Raw genomic sequence first — 21,146 nt, forward strand, 5'->3', positions numbered from 1 at the left:
TATGCGTTTGGGTGGCGCCCTGGATGGTTTAGATTCACAAATCAGCCAGGCAGATGGCACTGCAGTCGGTATCTAGGTTATTTATCTACACTGCAACTAAACGGCTGGATCGACTTGAATGAATTTTTGTGTATGCATTCAAGTGGGGGCCTGGAAAATGTACATTCTTAACCCAACACGGTAGGTGACGTTGCATTTTTGTGTGCCATATTGAGCGTATTACATTCAGATATACGTTGCGTGCATAGGACTACGTTTATTTATAGACATTTTAATTTGAGTGTATTATATTAAGTGTGTTCTGTTATTTTGACATTTTAATTTTTTTGGTGTGTTTTGATATTTCAGGTGTCGCATTTCAGTGAATATTAAGTGTACTATATTCACATATAAGTTACGCACATAAAACAATGCCACGACTTCGTGAACGAGGAGGTAATATTGGTCGACAGACTCGGAATTCACAATTACTTCAGAACCGTCGGTTAAATAGATCGGCAGAAGATCAACTGACGGACAATGAAAATTTAAGAAACCAGGCTGCAATCAGATGTGCTAATGAAAGTCGAGAGCAACGCAACGAACGCCTTCGAGCTCATGCATTGAGACAAAGACTGGCCAATCAACGAGTCGCCGACACATTCAGAACACGTGAACAACAGCGTTAGCAAGTGTATCGCGCATTGACACGAGCATCACTTCTTCGCCTTGCGTTTGAATATGAGTCGGACATCGACTATTTGTCACATTCACAAAATTGTAATCGGTGCTATGAGCAAACAATGCCAACACTGTCATGCACTCAAATACAAAGGTGAATCGGCCGGTTTTGCTGCTCGTCTGTTGTATTGCCACCATTGAATTCGCCGCCAGAAACATTGAAAACACTATTGGCTGGAGCTATATCTCAGTCTAAATTGTTTTTGCGTAAAATTCGCAAATTCAATTCGCGCTTTCAAATGACATCATTTGGAGCAACAAAAATCGTTCAGAATGAGGATGGTCGCAATTATCAATCAACGTTTAAGATTCAAGGCCAAGTGTATCATCAAATTGGTTCTTTAATGCCGATGCCTGATACCGCCTCAAAACTTCTACAAATCTACTTCATGGGTGATGAGGAGCAGCAAATAAACGCACGCTGCCAGTACAACCATATCGAGCAAATGGAGGAGCAAGAAATTGTGGGTATTTTAGAACAGTTTTTATAGAATCACAACCAGTTGGTCCGGTTGTTCAATACCGTTTCAAAAAGACTGCAAAACGACAACTATACGATCGTCATCAAAGCAGACAAAGTACTATCTGGGCAGCACACGGGCCGATATAATGCACCGACCGTTAATGAAATTGCAGTTCTTATGGTTGGCGACGCATTTGAACGTCGAGATATATGAATCCAACGCAGAGATAACACAGTGCATACGATTGAAGACAGTCATCGCTCTTACGAAGCTTGCAATATCCGCTGATGTTTTGGGAAGCAGAAGATGGATATCATTTAAATATCAAACAAAGAAATCCAGCAACAGGTTCAATCTACACATGTCATTACCTAATATTTTATTTTTATGCAAGGTAAAACAATGTCGATTTGTGGGTTGGATCTAGAAAATCCGGTCTTTTCACATGGCCAAGTATATGTGGCGTGTTCTTGCGTTGGAAAACCGTCAAGTTTATTCATTTATAGTCCTCAGGAATTGACTACAAATATTGTTCATCAACTCGCATTAAGATAAAATTAAACAAACAGTATTGATTATAACGAATTGCTTTTAGAAAAATTGATGTTATTTCAACATAAAGAATAACGAAATTATAATTTTATTTGTCTTTCATTTCATACTTTGTTTAATATCCTAATCGCTTGAAATATCATGCAGGACAACGTCTGTTGGGTCCGCTAGTTTTTTATATAATTACTTTACTTCGACGTTCCTTTCATTTAACGAAATTTGGGCTCAAAATTTTCAGATGTGCTAATCTCTTATAATGCCGATAGTCCTTGTTCCAACCTTCACATCAGTCGAATATTGAATTTAAAACCATATGACTGAGTGTGCAGAAAATAAAATCAGTGGCGACATTACACATTACATGGTAATAAATGCTGTCGGTTAACTTAAGTCACAGTCTCTGTAGCTGTTAAAAAGATTCTTCACAATATAATTCTAGAGCAATTATCGCGCACTTTGGGCAACAAAAATTATTCTAGAGTTTTAGGAGACTATGTGAGTTGACTCGTTATGAGTATTATACGATCTTTATGAGTAACAGAGTGTGACCGACATTGACGTATCTGAGCTGGAAGCAGATACAAGTAACTTAAAACATTTATTAGAATAACCGACACACAACAGCACCTGCTCATTTCAGTTATGGAAGAGCAAATAGATTGCTGCCACTTGTCAATCGTAAAGCGTCGCTCGTGTTGGAAAAACAAACAAATGCTTAGTCGTGAATCTTGACAAGTGGATAGTAAAAGAAGATATTTCCCTAGTATTTACTGCATTAGGGTTGTTTGCTTTCTGAATTTCCCTAAGTTGCTTCACTTCGTCGTTAGGTGCAAGCAAGATAAACATCTCCAGAATCAAGGAGGACTGGCAAGCTGTGTGGCCTTTCGTTTGACGTCTGCGATGGCACAACTCTAACTGGGAGTTAGTTTGCCGGCAGAGCCCGTGTCTCGCTCTCGGATTTCGCAGAGAAGGGGAGGGGGTTGGGCGTGGAAGGTTGCAGTGAGAGGCTGGGGGTAGGGGATGGTAGCTGGGTCCTGATAGGCCTGTCTCAGGCTAACTCGCGGCTCAGTGCAACACTGATTCACAGCATCGGCGAGGACTGATAACAATAAGAGATAAAAAGAACTGTGGGAAATGTAAAGAAACTTTATTTGCGTTTCGGGAAACACATAGTAGAATACATATTGAAATTTAACCAATCGTTGGCCATGGAAATGCTTACCTGGAGGACTGATCCACATCGTACAAGATCTACATTTACATCTACATTTACATGACTGCCCTGAAATTCGCAATTAAATATCTGGCAGACGGTTATTCGAACCACATTCCACAGTCGAATAGCGTCCGGGAAAAACGAACACTTTAATCTTTTACGAATGGGTTCTGATTTCTCTTATTTTATTACAATGATAATTTCTCCCTATGCGGCCGGCACCAAAAAAATGTTTTTGCTTCTGGAGGAGAAAGTAGCTGATTGAAATTTTGCGAAAAGACCCCGTCGAAAGGAAAAACGCCTTTGTTTTCACGATTACCACTCCAGTTCGCTTGTAATATCCGTGGCATTATCTCCCCTATTTGCGATGATACATCCATAACAATAATTGTTTATTATTGTTATGGATGAAATCCTACAGCAAGTATCAGATGCAATTGGAGATCATAAAATGAAAGCAGTGCTTTTTGCCGATGACCTGATGTTATGGGGAAATTGCGTGAAGGAGGTGCAAGAGCAGTTAGATGCATGGGAGGCAACGGCAGCACAATATGGAATGCATTTCTCTGCAAAGAAAAGTGAAATAATCGTCACAACAAGGAAGAAGAATAGGCCAAATGTGGATATAACTTGTGGAGGGGAAAAACTACAAGTGGTAGAGAACTTCAAGTACCTGGGAAGCGTGATTGAAAGTAAGGGGGGAAACGCAATGGAAATAAATGAAAGATGCAGAAAAGCAGGGCAGTTCTACAAATGCATTAGGGGGCTTATTTGGAGCAAGGAGGTGCCACAGAAATCCAAGGGAATTATATACCGAACCTACTTTGTCCCCATATTGACATACGGAAGTGAGACATGGGTAATGCACAAAAGCGACAAAAGTAGAATACAGGCTAGTGAAATGAAGTTCCAGAGGAGCAGGTTGGGTGTAACAAGACGAGACAGATTGCGAAATTTGTATGTGAGGGAAAGACTAAAGGAGGAACCAGTACAGGACAGGATAGAAAAATCAAGACTGCAGTGGTATGGACACATGAAGAGAATGGATGAGGGAAGAATTCCAAAGAGGATGTTTGATCTGCAACTGGAGGGGAAGAGGCCCAGAGGAAGACCAAGAGATAGATGGGTGAAGGGAGTGAAGGAATGTGTGGTGAGAAGAGGAGAGAACTGGACGAAGGTGGAAGAGGGGGAATGGTGGAAAGACAGAACACGGTGGAGAGGCTTGTGTTCCCGACAGACCCGGCCAGTGGCTGGAAACTGTCCAAGATGATGATGATGATTTGCGATGATACAAAACGAGCTGCCTTTCTCTGAATTTTTTCAATGTCCTCCCTCAATAATATCTGATGCGGTACGCATACCGCGCAGCAGTACTCCAGAAGAGGACGGACAAACGTCGAATAGGCAGTCTTTTTAGTAGACCTGTTTCATTTTCTAACTGTTCTACCAATAAATCGCAGTCTTTAATTTGCTTTCCGCATGCCGTTATCTATGTGTAACCGAAATTTAGCGGATTTACTTTAGTCCTCATGTGGATGACCTCCCACTTATTATTATTTAAGGTCAACTGCCACTTTCGGACCATGTCTAAATCATTTTCAAATTGGTTTTGATCATCCGATGACTTTCAGTGACGGTAAATGACAGTATCATCCGAAAAGAACCTAAGAGGACTGCTCAGATTGTCTTCTAAATCTTTTATATGGATTAGGAACAGAAGAGGGCCTCTAACACTTCCTTGAGGAACGCCAGATATAACTTCTTGACTCGATGACTTTCTGTCAGTTGCTATAAACTGCGACCTTTCTGATAGGAATCTTTCGACGCTAAATATGTAGATATTTCACAAACATACATCCGATTTCACCGGCCACCTTCTACAAATCTACACGAATGTAGATGGAAACTTGGAGTAAATTTTAAGTGACGCATTTTAGCTAAAAGTTTACTTGGGCATGTGAGTTAAGTTGCCGGTTCATTTGCTTCCTGGTGTAGTTCGCTCGTTCTCTTTTTCGTTACCCAGTTAGTGTCGAGTCGAGTTGGAGATAACACAGCAGAAAAATACGTTTTTGCGTTGTCCGTTTTAAGAGGTGTATTTCAGTTAGAACTGAGCCTTAAAGGTCGCCATTTCGCCGTAGGCCTTCAAGGTCGCTTGGTCTCACGGTAGGTGACACTTCCTTTTTCTTTGAGAGGGAGGGGGTTTGTGAAAGACTGTTTGTGGGCTTCCCCTTCCAACAACTCTGGGTGAACTGCGATGCCGCCCGGCAACAGCAATGACTGCAGTGGCTCCAGAAATGCCTACAAAAGCACAACACGAGTTTGGCTATAGACTGGAAGTTTGTCGTGCGTCAGGTGGTGGGGACAATGAACATTTGTCAGCTGTACATGAAAACTTTGATCCTAAACGTAACTGTGAAAAATACCGCAAGGTTGTATGTGATACAAGTAATAAATTTGTTTTCTATTTTTCAACTCCGCCTCATGCGGGACAGAATGTATTTCTTTTTTATTTCCCCAGACATGCTTCGACATCTATGCGTCGTCTTCTGTGGGTCTCGATTTATATCTGTCAAATGCCACACAAAGTTCATGGTTGTTTTTTGAATTTTAGGCCTGAAAAATACAACATGTGCGTTTTGTTTAATTTGTTTCGATTGCTCATCTGGAATTACGTTGCTTGCTAAAATGGATTTTTGCAGGTCGGCATGTTTTTATGCCTTGTTATCGTTTTGACACATGTCATCTGCAAAGTAGTCGCGAAGAAATTCGCTTATTTTTAAAATACTTTTTTGTGAGTAAAAGTTGTATATGTCACTGTTACTTGCATTTTCCGTCCAGTTGTGCGTCTGTGGTGGACAGCAATAGAAAAAGGAAATCTACAGTGATGTAAAAACTCGACGGAAATGTAAGCACAGCGACATGTACAAGCACTACTCACTAAAAAGTTTTTTTTTTTTTAAAAAAAAGCCTATTTCTTCATAACTACTTTGCAAATGACACGCTGTCAAAACGATAAGAAGGCCCAAAAAGGCACTTCTATATATCAATTTTCACAGGCAATGTTATTCCAGGTTAGTAATTGAGACAAATTAAACAAAATTCATATGTTACAGTTTTTAGGACTAAAACAGGAAAACAACTATGAACTTTGTATGATATTTTACAGAAATAGATCGAAAACCAAAGAAGATAACACGTAGGTGCCGAAACATGCACAGCTGAAAAAAATAAGTGCATTGTTCTGTATTAGGCGGAGTTTAAAAAAAAATTAAAAAACAATTTAATTCGCAAACACGGAAAAAACACTAACAGGGGCTTCGAATCCGAGAAAGATAGTTTCTACATGCAGTAAATATACCAGTGTACAGTCGGATGCTTCTTTTGGAAATAAAAACTTGTCCTATGGGATGTTAAAATTGCAGTAGATATAGTAGTGTGAAATTACGTGAATCCTTTTGCAGCACCTTATATTTTGTGGAAACAAGGAAGCTCATCTACTAATGGATAATTTTTTCCGTGACTGGGGTTCACAGTTACATCAAAGTATTTGAAACACTTCATCGTCGCCTTTGGCTGTTTGAAATATTTGCTCATAATGAGTAAATCTAATAGCCAAAGGGGTGGATGAATTCTTAACATCTCCTAACTGGTTTCTTGCAAAGCATAGTAGCATTTCCGAAGATCTGCAGATGGCTAAGTGCTTTCAGTCTTGATTGTGAGTGCCCCCTGCTTCTGGCGATGATGCATTACGAAACTCCTAAAGAGATACTTTCGAATATTTGAAAAAGTGGTGCTGACTCCTTAAGCTAGACAACGTCAGTGGGTTCTCAAACTCTGGACCATAGCCCTTCATTAGTCTGTGTTGGAATCAGGAGACTGGAGTGACCGGCTGTTGTTGTTGTTGTTGTTGTTGTTGATGATGATGATGATGATGAGGACGAACAATGTTATGTGCGCTCCCTCCAAAATGTACTAGGAAGAGGTTTGGGATTTAACCTAGGACACTGGAACTGGATTGATGATTGTGAACTGGGTACCCACGACCTTCCTTTCCTGGGCCAACATATGATGCGCTACTGCTGAAAATTGAAGGGGTTGACGGAAGAAAGTGCTAACCTACAAGAGCATCCTTTGAGCTATTTCTACTTGTATGTTTAGATAAATTCAAGTACAAGGACATAAATTCAACAATACAGAACAATTCACATAGTGAACACTGCTTTCTGTCTATCTGCTTGCTGCCAGCATGTGCCGAATTCGAAAACGCAGTTGACAGAAATTAATAATGTAGATAATAAGATTAATACTACATAGTATATTGTCAAACAGAAGATAGGACAGCCAATCAGTGTACAAGATACTATAATAATTAAACTGAATGAAAATCTTGTGACTGATAATTCACAAGTTATGAGTACTTTCAACAATCGCTTTCTAAACGTAAGAAACAAGAGAATATATTAAAAATGTCATTTCACAAATCTTTAGGCAAGTAGAAGTAGCACCAACATCTTTCAGTGACACTGATAGAATTATAAAAAGTCAGCAAAACAAATTTCCTATGTTTTGATGGAATTTCAAACAGAATCCTGAAAAGTTGTTCTAATTTAATAAATAATGTCTTCAGCTACATACGTAATACATCAACGGCACAAGGGAATTTTACTGTATATATTAGAAGAAAGGTGACAAGGAAGACTTGGATAATTATCATTCAATTTCCTTACGGACATCTTTTTCCAAAATATTCGAAAAATTAATGTGTCCAAGAGCAGTCTCGCATTTAATTAGGAACAATTATAGCATATCACAATTTCATCAAACGTTTCATGCGTTAAATAATTAAATACTGCCAGTTGGTATTTGTGTGATCCTTCCAAGGCGTTTAATTGTGTTGATCATGTTACACTCTCAAAAAGCTCAAGTTTTGTGGAATTGATGGGTTTACACATAACTTGTGTACTTAACAAACAGAATGTAATGAGTTGTGCTGAATAAGTCAAACGATGTTGGAACAGTAGAAAATTTTTGTGAGTGTGGAGAAATCCCATAGGGAGCCCACAACGTTTAATTTTGGGCCCACTCCTTTTTCTTACAAATGTGAACTCCCTTCCTCTTAACACAACAAGCAGAATTGGTACTTTTTGCAGACCATACTAGTGTTAAAGTAAATCCCTTTAGGAAAAAGGCAATAGAAGAGATGGTAAATGATATTTCCAAAAGAATTGTTAACTAGTTCTCAGAATATGGACTCTCTAAGTTTTGAAAAAAAACGTACAGCATTTGGTTCTCTTCAAGAAATAGTTATACTAACAACTGATGTAGCATATGAACAGTAGTAAGTAAATAAGGTAGAATGTCCCAGTTTTTGGGTGTACATATTGATGAAAACTTGAAATGGAAGAAGCATATCACTAAGCTTCTCAAACAATTAAGTCCAACTTCTCATGCTCTTCGTATAATTCCTAGTCTTGCAAACAAACGAATAAACATCGTGATATATTTTGCATATTTCCACATGTTATGAAATAATTTTCTGGAAGTATCTCACCACTTACAAAGAAAGTACTGATTGCACAAAAGCGAACAGTAAGAGTAACGTATGGTGATTAGCCATGGACGTCCTGTAGGTATCTCTTCAAGGAGCTAGGCACTCTAACTGCGTCTTCACAATACATCTATTCCCTAATTGTCATAAATAATCCACGACAATTTGAGAAGCACAGCGATGTCCATATGTAAAACACTAGAAGTAAAAATAACTGTTATTGCCCATTATTAAAGCTGCCACTGGTACAGAAAAAAATCTCAATAAATAAAAGGTCTGGCAGGTAGCCATGCGAATCTTAAACCTAGCATAAAATCATTTCTCCTGGACAACTCCTATTCCGTGGACGAATTTCTATCTAAAATCCGGTAGCCTGAAGAAAACGTGCTTCTAAGCACAGTTGCATAAGTAAGACAAAAACATGTGTTCCTTAATGCAGACACTGATCGTGTATACCTATCTTGTAAGCTGTCTCGTCCCACATCATTTCGATAAACTAATCGTTTAAATGATCTTGGGACACGTAACTAAGATACCGTGACCGGTGTAATCCTTCCAAAACTGTGGGTTAGCAATTCCTTTTGGCGAGCGCTTAATTTCTGTTATCACCTGGATTTCACCTGGCTATCTTCAGGCCAGACGCCAGTACGCCTGTGTGCGGAAAAGTACCTGTATGAAGAGTATGGTACTGTTGACACAGCCAGACGTGACTGGCGCATAATAATACTGCAAAAAACAGCGCTCACGACGCCCGCAAATACATTCGTTGCAGAAACAGCCCGAGATTACTCTACAGAATTGTTCCAAATCGAGCGGCTACGCGTTGGGATATTGTGAGGAAACAGCCTTGTTATGCGCCTGAGCAACAACACAATAACCAGAACGTGCAACTTATGGTTATTAGAGGGCGTGACTGGCAAATCTCGACTTGGACGTGACTTGATGTCACCGAATGCAAATCGTGCGCCACATTCCGCGAGAATTGCAGTAAAGGGCGTGAATTCAGTCGCAAATGGCACTAAAAAGTATACGAACAACACTATAGTCCTCTGCATCGTCACTGTGCTAAGACGCCACCAGCTATTTGCGACACTGGCACATCCTAGAAGTGGCAGTCCCTGACAGCTGCTGTTGCTCAGTCATTTCGACTGTCACGTTGCAGCGGAGCCAAAGGTTGCTGCGAACACGAAAAACTCTACTAATAGAGTTTACGTTAAGCTCCTGGGCCTCAAGTTTTTTGCCGAATGTGGGTTCTTCACTAGCCAGTAGATTCAAGTTGTAGCTCGGAATCAAATGGCGTCGAATAGTGTAGCTCGAAGTTAAAATTAATGAAGCGTTTTGATTTATTTCAAAGATGCCAAAATGATGAAAAATAGAACGTAATAAACGTTACTGATCAGATGATATGACATTTACGTTAGCTCATTTCATTAGTTTTGATAAAGAAAATGCATGCGGCACTTTTCACAATCGGAATCATAAGCAGTAAGATTCCTGAGTAAACAGCGCTCTACACGGCACCAAACAAACTAGCAACCCAGTCTCGAAGCTTCCTATTACAGTAGTGCCCAAACTGGTAAATAAGTGCGCTATTACAGTAGAGTTGTGGTACTTTTTGACAAGCGTACACAACCAGGTATACTCTGTTGTGTCATACTGTGATTACCTCCTAGATGTGAAATCTACAGTTTTTAACTGTTGCATGTCATTGGTTACCTTATATGTGGATCACAGCCTCAACATAATTTTTGAATGCTAAAATCATTTTTGTCTCCACTGTAGAGACTTTCAGAAATTTTTAATACAGATGAACTTTATTACATTATGTATTACGCTACTGCTCTCTTTCGGGCTCGGACTATTTTCAAATGTAATTGCATAGATACGACACACACTCTACACACATACGGAGTGGTTCATATCTAAAGGTATAAATACGGCCCAAAATAAGATAAAAAATCTTATACGGTGGCGTACGTAAAGTTTTGACAAAAACTTCGTATCTGGTACGCGAGATATATGACACATATGAAATACCCTCAGGGTTCACTAAGGATGTAATAATTCTAATTTCAAAGAAAGCAGATGTGAATATTACCGAACTATCCGTTTAAGAAGTTGTTACTGCAAAGTACTGACGCTAATTATTTGTAGACGAATGGAAACCTGGAATAATCCGACCTCGGACAAGATCAGTTTTGGTTCCGAAGAAATATAAGAACAACTGAGGCAGTACTGACGCAACGACTTGTAGTAGGAGTAAACTGAAGAAAGACAAACATGCGTTTATAGCATTTGTAGATTTAGAGAAAGCTTTTGGCAATATTGTCTGCAAAACTCTCTTTGACTATCCGAAGGGAGCAGGGCGCTATTGAAGACACAAAATTTCAGATGAAAGAGTCGTTTAAGCAGTACTGGAAGAGAACACACAGTGCTACAACCAGCTGGTATTAAACGGCTATTGTTCACAACTATCTTCCAACACGGCTCATTTTCAAGAACACTCGTAAATGTGTGAGTGATTAACTATGTTTTATAGAATGTTTTAAAAGAAATATTTACTCTGTTGTAAAATTTGAACTTCCTTGTTACGAATTCACATGTAAATGAACCTTGTTCGAAACCGATTTTTAAATAAATACTGGTGTAAAACAGCTAATGTGATTGTAACCGTGTGGAGTTTTATTCCATTACTGTACCGTATAAACCACGTTGCATAATCATCTGCAAAGGTAGTAGTCACGCTTAACAATCACAAACTAAAATGGTTTTTAGCTAACAGCCTGCGCAATTCTGTGAATAGTGTTGGCTGTATCAGTTGCAACGCTCGGCGAGCTTTGAATGAGACGCAGGTCGCGCTACGTGAGGAGAAAATTGCGCGCTCATCTGTGCTCCACCGAGGCTGGCGTGGGTGACAGGGGGGCCGTGCGTTGCACGTTCCACAGCTAAATCTATGCATCTATGACTCTATTAAAGGCTATAAAATAACAAAGGCACATGATCCAGGGAATTACTCTCTTCTCTCATTCACGTTATTGGTTGTAGTGTGGGTCGTTTAGTATGTTTTACGAGTTACCAAACAATTTTCTTCGTATGATGTTTTCTATCCCATGTTACAAATGCAGACGCCTAACAACGTTTGTGCCTGTAGTTAAGGAACCGGCCGATGTGGCCGAGCGGTTCTAGGCGCTTCAGTCTGGAACCGCGCGACCGCTACGGTCTCAGGCTCGAATCCTGTCTCGGGCATGGATGTGTGTGATGTCCTTAGGTTAGTTAGGTTTAAGTAGTTCTAAGTTCCAGGGGACTGATGACCTCAGATGTTAAGTCCCATAGTGCTCAGAGCCATTTGAACCAATTTTTGTAGTTAAGGACCAACCACCTCATTGGTACACGTCAGGATAGGTGAGAAGAGCAACGCAGTGATCGAGACACTAACACCACCAGTCAGAAGTAACACACCACACAGCCTACGTCTTGCATGAAAAAAGATAAAATAGCTGCTCAAGAAAACTAATAGCTGTAGCTCCATGTTTAATGGGACCACAGCCAGAAACTCGAGTAACAAAGAAAAATAACGCATAAGGGCACTCAACAGTAAGTTTACCAACTCCATATAAGCTGAACATTCAGTACCAGGATATCGCCAACATACTGGGATCGAAATAGGCAATGCAGTCTCATGTCATAATAACAGATGAGAGGACTCACGCTCCGGCTCATAGAGAAAGAAAATTAAAAATGTTTAATGACTAAAAAGGAACTAATTGAACTACAATATTATCACTTTTTTACAACTCAGCATACAAAATAAAACATCAAACAAGAAATACTTATAAAATATACAGGTATGTAACTAAAAAAAGGAAATACACACACACACACACATATATATATATATATATATATATATATATATATATATATATATATATATATATAAAGCGCTGGCAGGTCGATAGACACACAAACATACACACAAAATTCAAGCTTTCGCAACAAACGGTCTATCGACCTGGCAGCGCTTTTGTTTGGTAAGTCTCATCATATTTGTTTTTAGATATATTTTTCCCACGTGGAATGTTTCCCTCTATTTTTATATATATATATATATATATATATATATATATATATGTGTGTGTTTATTTCCTTTTTGTAGTTACATACCTGTATATTTTATAAGTATTTCTTGTTTCATGTTTTATTTTGTATGCTGAGTTGTAAAAAAGTGATAATATTGTAGTTCAATTAGTTCCTTTTTATTCATTACACATTATTAATTTTTTTTCTTTATGAGCTGGAGGGTGAGTCCTCTCATCTGTTATTATGACATGAGACTGCATTGCCTATTTCGATCCCAGTATGTTGGCGATATCCTGGTACTGAATATATATATATATATATATATATATATATATATATATATATATATATATATATGTGTGTGTGTGTGTGTGTGTGTGCGTGTGTGTGTGTGTGCGTGTGTGTATCACGAAAGTGCCCCCACCACCATGCAATCCACCAACCTGCCCTCCCCATCGCAAATTCCCACTCTGCTGCTACCTTTTACTGTCTCTGTGATCCTTCAGCAAACCACTAACCACCATCCAGGTCAAGTAAAATGCATAACAAGGCTGTATGGTAAACTATCTAAAGTGACATGCAGAATTGTGACAATCAGGTTGTAAGGTGCCAAGATTTTGGCGCCATACATGAATAATTTTTGCAGTTAATATTTCATGTACTAAGTATGGGGTCACATTTTTAGGTGGTGTATCCAATTATTCATCATTTATTGGTCGATACTCGGTAGCCTCATACTAACATTTCTGTAGATATGTATGCTTTGAGTGCAACTTCACGCTGGCTCTGACAGCAGGGCGAATGTGTGCCTTCGTGGCTCCATGATCGACATGGGACAAAGGCTGCAGCGAGGGCAGTGTTATGAGTCTGTAAAGAGAACGCCGGGCGTTTAGTGCCCAAGACTGCCACCACGTCGTGAGGCCGGTGGAAAGGGGCTTCTCACTACAGTCATGTGGTCGCTAAGGAGGTGGGGCGATACGGTGCTGAAAGCGTAAGTTTGTAGAGATAGCGTCCTACAAGAGCCGCGACCAGCCTATTCTAATACGAAGAATGCACGTTGAATGCTTACCGCAGATGCAGGCTAATGATCGCAGAAATTCTCTGCCAAGGCGTATACCTGTCAGAAGACACTGAAACGTACCTGATTGGCTGAGTTGCAGACGGAGGAGTGATCGCAATTTGTTCTAGAAGTTTCTACCGAACTGAGTGTGAGTTGGAGGCGGTTGGCTGACTGCTTTCTTGGCGCATAGAGTGGGAGGTATTCGGTTTATAAAAGGAGGCGGTGATTGGTTGCAAGGAGAGTTCACGCTAACAGCTTTATGACGCATAGAGTAGGAGGTATTTCGTTTATAAAAGGGGGCGATGATTGGCTGCAAGGAGAGTTCACGGTAATGAGGTGAGGTTTGCTCTAAACTGGGTTCTTTGCGATGAGGGAACACACTGGCGGACGTCAGTAGGACACACTTGGTTAGACAGTGATTTTGAGAGACACACTTGAGAGGTGTCGGTGGGACACACTTCGCTGGATAGCGTTTTGAGACACTGCTGGCAAAGCATCAGTGAACAGTCTCACCATTAGTTTCGAAAGTGCTGATTTCGCCACTAGGAACGGCATCATTCCTCTCTCAGTGTGCAGAGATCCAAATCTGTGCTTCTTAGTGGAGACACGATGGATTAAGATGGAGAATGTTAATAACATTTGTTTTATTTAAGAAGCTTTAAGAATTTTCAGTATAATTTCTGAGGCATTACTTTCCACTTCAGCCCCGTTTTAACGCCTGGTTTTTATTCTGTATGTTTCAAGTTATTTTGATGGAATGTCCACTCTATCTAGTGCTGTCAAATATCCACAGAAAGTGTCTCAATTTTCTATAATTAATTCTTCCTAGTTTCCTTACATTTAATTGGAATTATTAAAGTGCTTCCAAATATCAACTGAAAGTTTCTCATTTTCGAATTACTAAATTATTCGGCTTCTTTCTTACGTGTAATTGGAATTGTTAGAGCTCATGTGTTTAAAAGGCAAAAAAAAAAAAAAAAATTAAAATTTTCACTAAAGACAGTGTTTTGTGGTTTGGTACCTTAGTATTCCCAGCTCCTCGTTTGCTACGGTATGTCAAACATACTATGATGAAAAAGGAAACTTTAAACTAAACAGACTCTGATTAACACTTAATCGATTACGTGATTTCATGGAAAGATCTCTACGTATACCCAAAGTCCACTTGAAATACATGAACACGCACACTATTCGTATTTTCCTTTGAGTGAAGTTAGTAATGTCCTTTATGTTTTCGTTCACCTTCTCTGTAGGCGGCCAAAGTTCACTGCGCTCCCTAGCGCAGGGAGAAATAAAATGTGAGTGCTAAACCATAATCGCATACGTGTAAGAATTTTAATTAAAAATGCTTCCATGATACAATATATATACAAAAATAAAATATTTGTAGCTTAACAACCAATTACACAGATTTCAGGATTGAAGACCTGAAGGCAACAACAGCGACAACAAGTAACCTCTTATTGTTTGTGTGTGTATGTGTGACTCAGTTCTTATTTTTATGTTTCTCATCCTCTCTGTTTTCGTATAAATTTCTACTCTCCTCAAAAAACTCATTTCTTTTTCATGTAAACCCATACCTCACTTCAGTGCAGCATCGCAACCGTAACCAGGCATTTGCAGGAATTAACCCTCGCCTCTATTTTTAAAATTACTGAAAATATACCATGAACTGAATCTTCTTATTTTGTTTCCAATGTAAGCTTCTGACTGAAAAGATAAAGAGTATTCTAAGAAGTTGAGTGAATGTACCGGTTTAATTAATTTATTTTCCATTATTATGGTATTGCAGCTAAATGGTTCTAGTCCCTTAAATACCACAGGTTCAGTCTTCTTGTCCAAAGCGTAAACCTCGCCCTCGGCAGCTATCAAGTGGTGTTCACAATGAACTGAAAGTTAGGGTTTAAGTTCTCATCGACGACGAAGCTATTAGAGATAAACACAGTCTCGGGTTGGACACAGATGGGGGAGAATACTGAGCCTGTGCCTTTTAGAGAAACAGTGGTACTATTTTGCTTAGCTCCTTCGCTGCTATTGTGACGTAGATGTCTTACAATAGGTTATTAGAGAACCAGCGGGAATTTGCTACATGCTACTGCCTTTGTATCTTTGTCCCACAGATAAACAGAAGATTGCTAATGGTTTGCAGAATTACAGACCGCACTTGGAGGTTGTGCTGTCTTCATGTTTCATTGTTTACAAACTGCTCTGTGTTACCGCATCGCATTAGATCTCGCCTGCAGGTAGGCGACCAAATGAACAGATTTGCAAGGCGGGTTGCCGACGTGTCCAGACAATTTCTGTCAAGGAACTACACGCACCTATAGACGTTTGCCGCATCACAAACGGTGGCCATATTGAGCACCTGTAGTGTGAGTTAAACACTTAGAGAGATGCTCTAAACGCTGACGTGTGTGTTTGTATGTCTTGAGGATTTTCCACAGTCGTCTCGTAAAATTCCAGAGGTTTACGTATAACCCTGTTTGACCCATCTGTTCACACATCGGAATTTCAAGTAGCCGGGATTTTTTTCCCTGTTGTTACTTCTGACTGCGAAATTTAATTAAAATTACCGTACGTTAACGTCTCTCACTCTGAAAAAAAAAGAGATTGCTGTGAATGGGAAAAACGGTCTAGGGAAAGCACTGGAGAGCTTATGTGGGAGGCTACACCGGGAGCCGACCCCCGGTCTTTCCTAACGAAATTTCAGTGACTTACCACTGGCCCATCTAGCTCGGTATCTGTAATTCATGAGCAGCATGTAGTTTAGAATTTCTATCAGAAAGTACTACCTAGTCGTAAAAAAAGTGATTCGATATTTACTATTAATTAATTTGTGTTAGTCCTCCTTAAGTTTCTACATCCATATTCGAACCCGTCATTCGCACAAGAAGAAACGAGACTGTTGTCATTACTAAGGAACTAAGCTCACAGAAAAAAATATTAGTTATTCTCCGAAACGAGCTCGTTGGTCGCTTTGTCGAGTATGGGTAGTGTAGAACTGGTGCTATAACTGAAGCCACGAACGATGCGGTCGAGTTTAGGCTTGTTTTGTGCACCCACGTTCCACATTTTACGACAGCCAATGAGTGTTCAATAGCGTTCTGAGCATCCTTTTGCGAACGTCGTAGCCAGCGCGAGCATTACATGTAGTCGCAGCGCACTATTTAGTGCATTTTTATTCAACTGTTTTACGAACTGTCATCGTTGATGGTGATGGTAATCGACAAATACCACGTAAGCAAGCGAGAGACATAAGTTGCGGTATACACACTTTTTTCAAGCCCAAAGCACGTTTATGCGCGTACTGCAACTGTCGCATGGAACTGACAACGGTGAAATCCCCGTCTGTGCCTTGACCTGTGCGAATCGCCATTGTTCTCGATCCCCACTATGGGCAGTCATGTGACCCTCTACCTCAGACGTAAGTTACTGTTGGGAAGCCGTGTGTATGACCAGTCGGTTGTATGAAGTAAGCACTGTAAGAGTGTTCGACGTCGAGACATCACGGAATAGCAGAAAGGTGTTATTGTGTTTGAACGTGCTCATGGCCACACCGTGACTGAAGTTGCCCAATCTGTTGGTGTGTCAACGCAGACTGTCCATCGTGTCTACAAGGAATAGTGTCCCACTCGCCTCGTTTACACATTTTTGTCAAGGATCTAATCATCAATTAGAGGTTTGAGCTGGGTATTTCATACCAGAATAACTTGTGAACTCTTTTCCTCTCCAAGTTGAGCCCATTATCAAGGCTGGACTCGATGCTTTACACGATGTTAGCGTGACGTCACACGGTGCGACTAATTTTCTGTCCGGTGTTTTCATTAGTCACGAAGTATTATTATGTGACTATTTTGATTTTAACCCTGAGTTGTGCCCTTACGCTGTGACAAGTTTAACCAAAGTCGATCAACACAGTTTCACTGGAGGAGAAATTTACTTCAGATGTGCTCTTGTCTGGTTTTTTGTAGCCTCACGGAAAACGAGAAGCAAAAATATTTTTACCAATAAAAGTAATAAATGCAGAGGCGTGTGAGTTGTAAAGGCTCATTCTTTGAATGCAGTAACCACAAGCTGAACGTATTTGAATGAAATGAAACAATTTCAGAGAGTTTACTGGTCTCATACATATATCATTTTATTTATGCATATAGATTGGAGCGACGAGCGAAAATTTGTACCAGGGCCGCGAATAGAACCTAGGTCTCCTGCTTACTATGCAGGTGCATTAACCACCTTGATACAGCCGTTCACGCAACTTCACAGATTACCCTGGCACGCCTCCCTCCTCGACCCTAATTCTCACTGGCGCAACAGACTACATTACATTCTCCCTTACACACAAACAGGATTTCCAAGACTCTCCGTATTCTGGAATAGCACCTCAACATCGAAAGTAAATGAGTGATTCAGCCTGAAACTCAGATGCAGTACTTATACAAAGGAAATGAACATTTCAGAGACTTTACTGATCTCATACAGATTTGACTTATGTGTGTCCACCCTTCGCCTTTATGACGGCTTGAACTCTATTGGAGACACTTCTAGTGATGTGTCTGAATGACTGGAGAAATGACAGACTATTCTTCCCCAACAGCCGAAACCAGGGTTCAAAATGGTTGAAATGGCTCTAAGCACTATGGGACTTAACGTCTGAGGTCATCAGTCCCCTAGACTTAGAACTACTTAAACCTAACTAACCTAAGGACATCACACACACCCATATCCAAGGCAGGATTCGAACCTGCGACCGTAGCACCTGTGCAGTTCCGGACTGAAGCGCCTGGAACCGCTCGGCCACACCGGCCGGCCGAAACCAGGGAAGTTAATGATTTTGGACATTGGGGTCTGAAGCGAACGTCGTTTTTCTTCATCCCAAACGCATTCCATTGGGTTCAGGTTGGTGATCTGTTCAGGGCAGACTATTTCAGCAATGTCGCTGTTCGCAAATCAGTGCCTCACAGATGACGCTTTAAGACAGGGCGCATTGTCAGGCTGATGCAGTCTCGTTTCCGAACCGTGCGCAGTACACAAAGCTGTAAGACGTGTTCATATCCTTTCCCATTTAGCGTTTTCGTGCGACAGGGTGATTACACCCTAAGCACGAAAAAAACTCTACGCCGTAACACCATCTCCTCCATACTTCATTGTTGGCACTACACGTGACGATAGGTAACGTTCTTCAAGCATTCGCCAAACCCAAACACCTGCAGCTGATTGCCAGAGAGTAAAGCTTGATTCGTCCCTCGTTTCCAGCCATCCTCTGTCCGGTGGACTCGTTCTTTACATCGCCTCAAGGATCTCTTAGACCGATATTACACTATAAAATTTCTTTGTCAAAGTTGATATGTCAAATATTTTTGTCAAAGAAGTTTGATGGTGTACTACGGCACTTTGTCAAATTTCGTATGTCGTCAAACAAATTTGACCAAATCTAGAGCCTTGCTGTAGATTTGATCATAAAAGTCGCTTGTCTTCTGTTCACTGCAATGTGACATGTTACCACGTGGAGCGCTAGCATCGCTGCAGTGTTCTGTCGTCTGTAGTGAGTTTATAAACATGGCCGGTAAATACAATTGTGTGTACCGACAACTACAAAATTAATAGAGATATATGAAGCTGATGAGGGGCTTTACAACGTGAGGCACCCTGAATACAAAAATAGATTAAGAAGATTGGAGACCTAACCTAACCGAACGTAGCCCTCTCCTGTAGCAAGGAATCGGAGTGTTACAGTGAGCATATCTTCTGTAGATATAGCAGTTCTTACGTGAGTACTGTGCTTTGTGATATGAGGATACACTTCACTGAGCAAATACTGCAATGTATGCTCATCCATTCTTAAGTAATTTATGTATGACTTGACGTCCTCCACTATAAGCTCACGTAACAAGTTTTGTTGAATGCTTTTATCGTCTAGTCGTAAGACTCACGGCTTCATCCAGGTACGTTTCCTTTTTTTTGCCCCACATCTCTCCCACATGTGCACACAGTGCAATTGTGGTACATGCAACTGCTGCGGTTAATAACAAGTTGTTGTTGTCAGCCATCTTGAACTTTGACGAAAAATATGATGACAGTGTAATACCCCTTTTTAGCATCACGTCAAAGATGTTTGTCAACTAAATTTGACGAATATGTCATATCTTTGATCAAATCTTTGACAAAGAAATTTGATAGTGTAATACCGGCCTTTGGACTGAGTGTCGCAATGTGGGACTCATGAGAAGCTGCTCACCATAGTACTCCATTCTTTTCAACTGGTTATGCACAGTGATTGTGCTGGCTGGACTGCTGGTAGCACTTTTGAACTCATTGCCTCCTTTCTCTGATTTATTAGAACCACCGACCACAATGCTCGACAGTCCCTGACAGTCAGTACATGAGGTATGCCTGGTTAAGCCTGGTTGTTCCTTCGCGCTAGACGCATCACCAGTTGTCGACCTGAGCAGATTTAGAGGTCTGAAATATTCCTGTTGGATTTGTTAGTCAGGTAATACTGACTTGTCCACGTCCTCGCCAACCCATTCTGCTGTTACTTCCTGTCTTCTAACAATTCTCCCCGCCTGTTTTTACACTGGCGGATCTGCCTCTATCACATCTAGAGATGAATTCCGCAAACATAGAAATGTCTTGAAACATTTTATTGTATGGTGCATTTGCTTACTACAAAAATTTACAGCACCACTTTCGTTTCTTGTCTGTCAGACATGACACCATAATTTCGGCCGGAGCTGAAGAATATGGCTGCGCAACGGCCTTGCCGCAGTGGATACACCGGTTCCTGTCAGGTCACCGAAGTTAAGCACTGTCGGGCGTGGCCGGAACTTGGATGGGTGACCATCTGGGCCGCCATGTGTTGTTGCCATTTTTCGGGGTGCACTCAGCCTTGTGATGCCAATTGAGGAGCTACTCTATTGAATGGTAGCGGCTCCGGTCAACGAAAACCATCATAATGACCGGGAGATTGCTGTGCTGACCACACGCCCCTCCTATCCGCACCCCCACTTGAGGATGACACGGCGGTCGGTAGGTCCCAATGGGCCACTTGTGGCCTGAAGACAGAGAGCTGAAGAATATGGCTGCAGCGAACTGATTGTGTACTGGGAGTGAGTTGATAAAAACTCTCTCTCCGTCCGAACAGGCCTTGGAAGGCCCAGCGGTACCGACCGGCCGCCGTCTCATCCTTAGTCCAGAGGCGTTACTGGATGCGGATGTGGAGGGGCATGTGGTCAGCACACCGCTCTCCCGGCCGTATGTCACTGTACGACACCGGAGCCGCTACTTCTCAATAAAGTAGCTCCTCAGTTTGCCTCACAATGGCTGAGTGCACCCCGCTTGCCAACAGCGCTCGGCACACCAGTTGGACACCCATCCAAGTGCTAGCCCAGCCCGACAGCGCTTAACTTCGGTGGCCTAGTGAGTTGATAGGTTTTAATAAAACTTGTCTCTGCGTGAGGCCCATCTTCACGGTCGAAACGCAGCAGAGCACTAATACGATATGAT

The 21,146-nt window shown here is 40.9% G+C and overlaps 1 pseudogene; it reads left to right on the forward strand.

Annotated features, from left to right (window-relative positions):
- Nucleotides 1–20,390: 20,390 nt before the first annotated feature.
- Nucleotides 20,391–20,508, forward strand: LOC124799606 (annotated as a pseudogene).
- The last annotated feature ends 638 nt before the right edge of the window (nucleotides 20,509–21,146 follow it).

This window comes from Schistocerca piceifrons, chromosome 5, assembly GCF_021461385.2.
Source record: "Schistocerca piceifrons isolate TAMUIC-IGC-003096 chromosome 5, iqSchPice1.1, whole genome shotgun sequence".
Taxonomy (NCBI): domain Eukaryota; kingdom Metazoa; phylum Arthropoda; class Insecta; order Orthoptera; family Acrididae; genus Schistocerca; species Schistocerca piceifrons.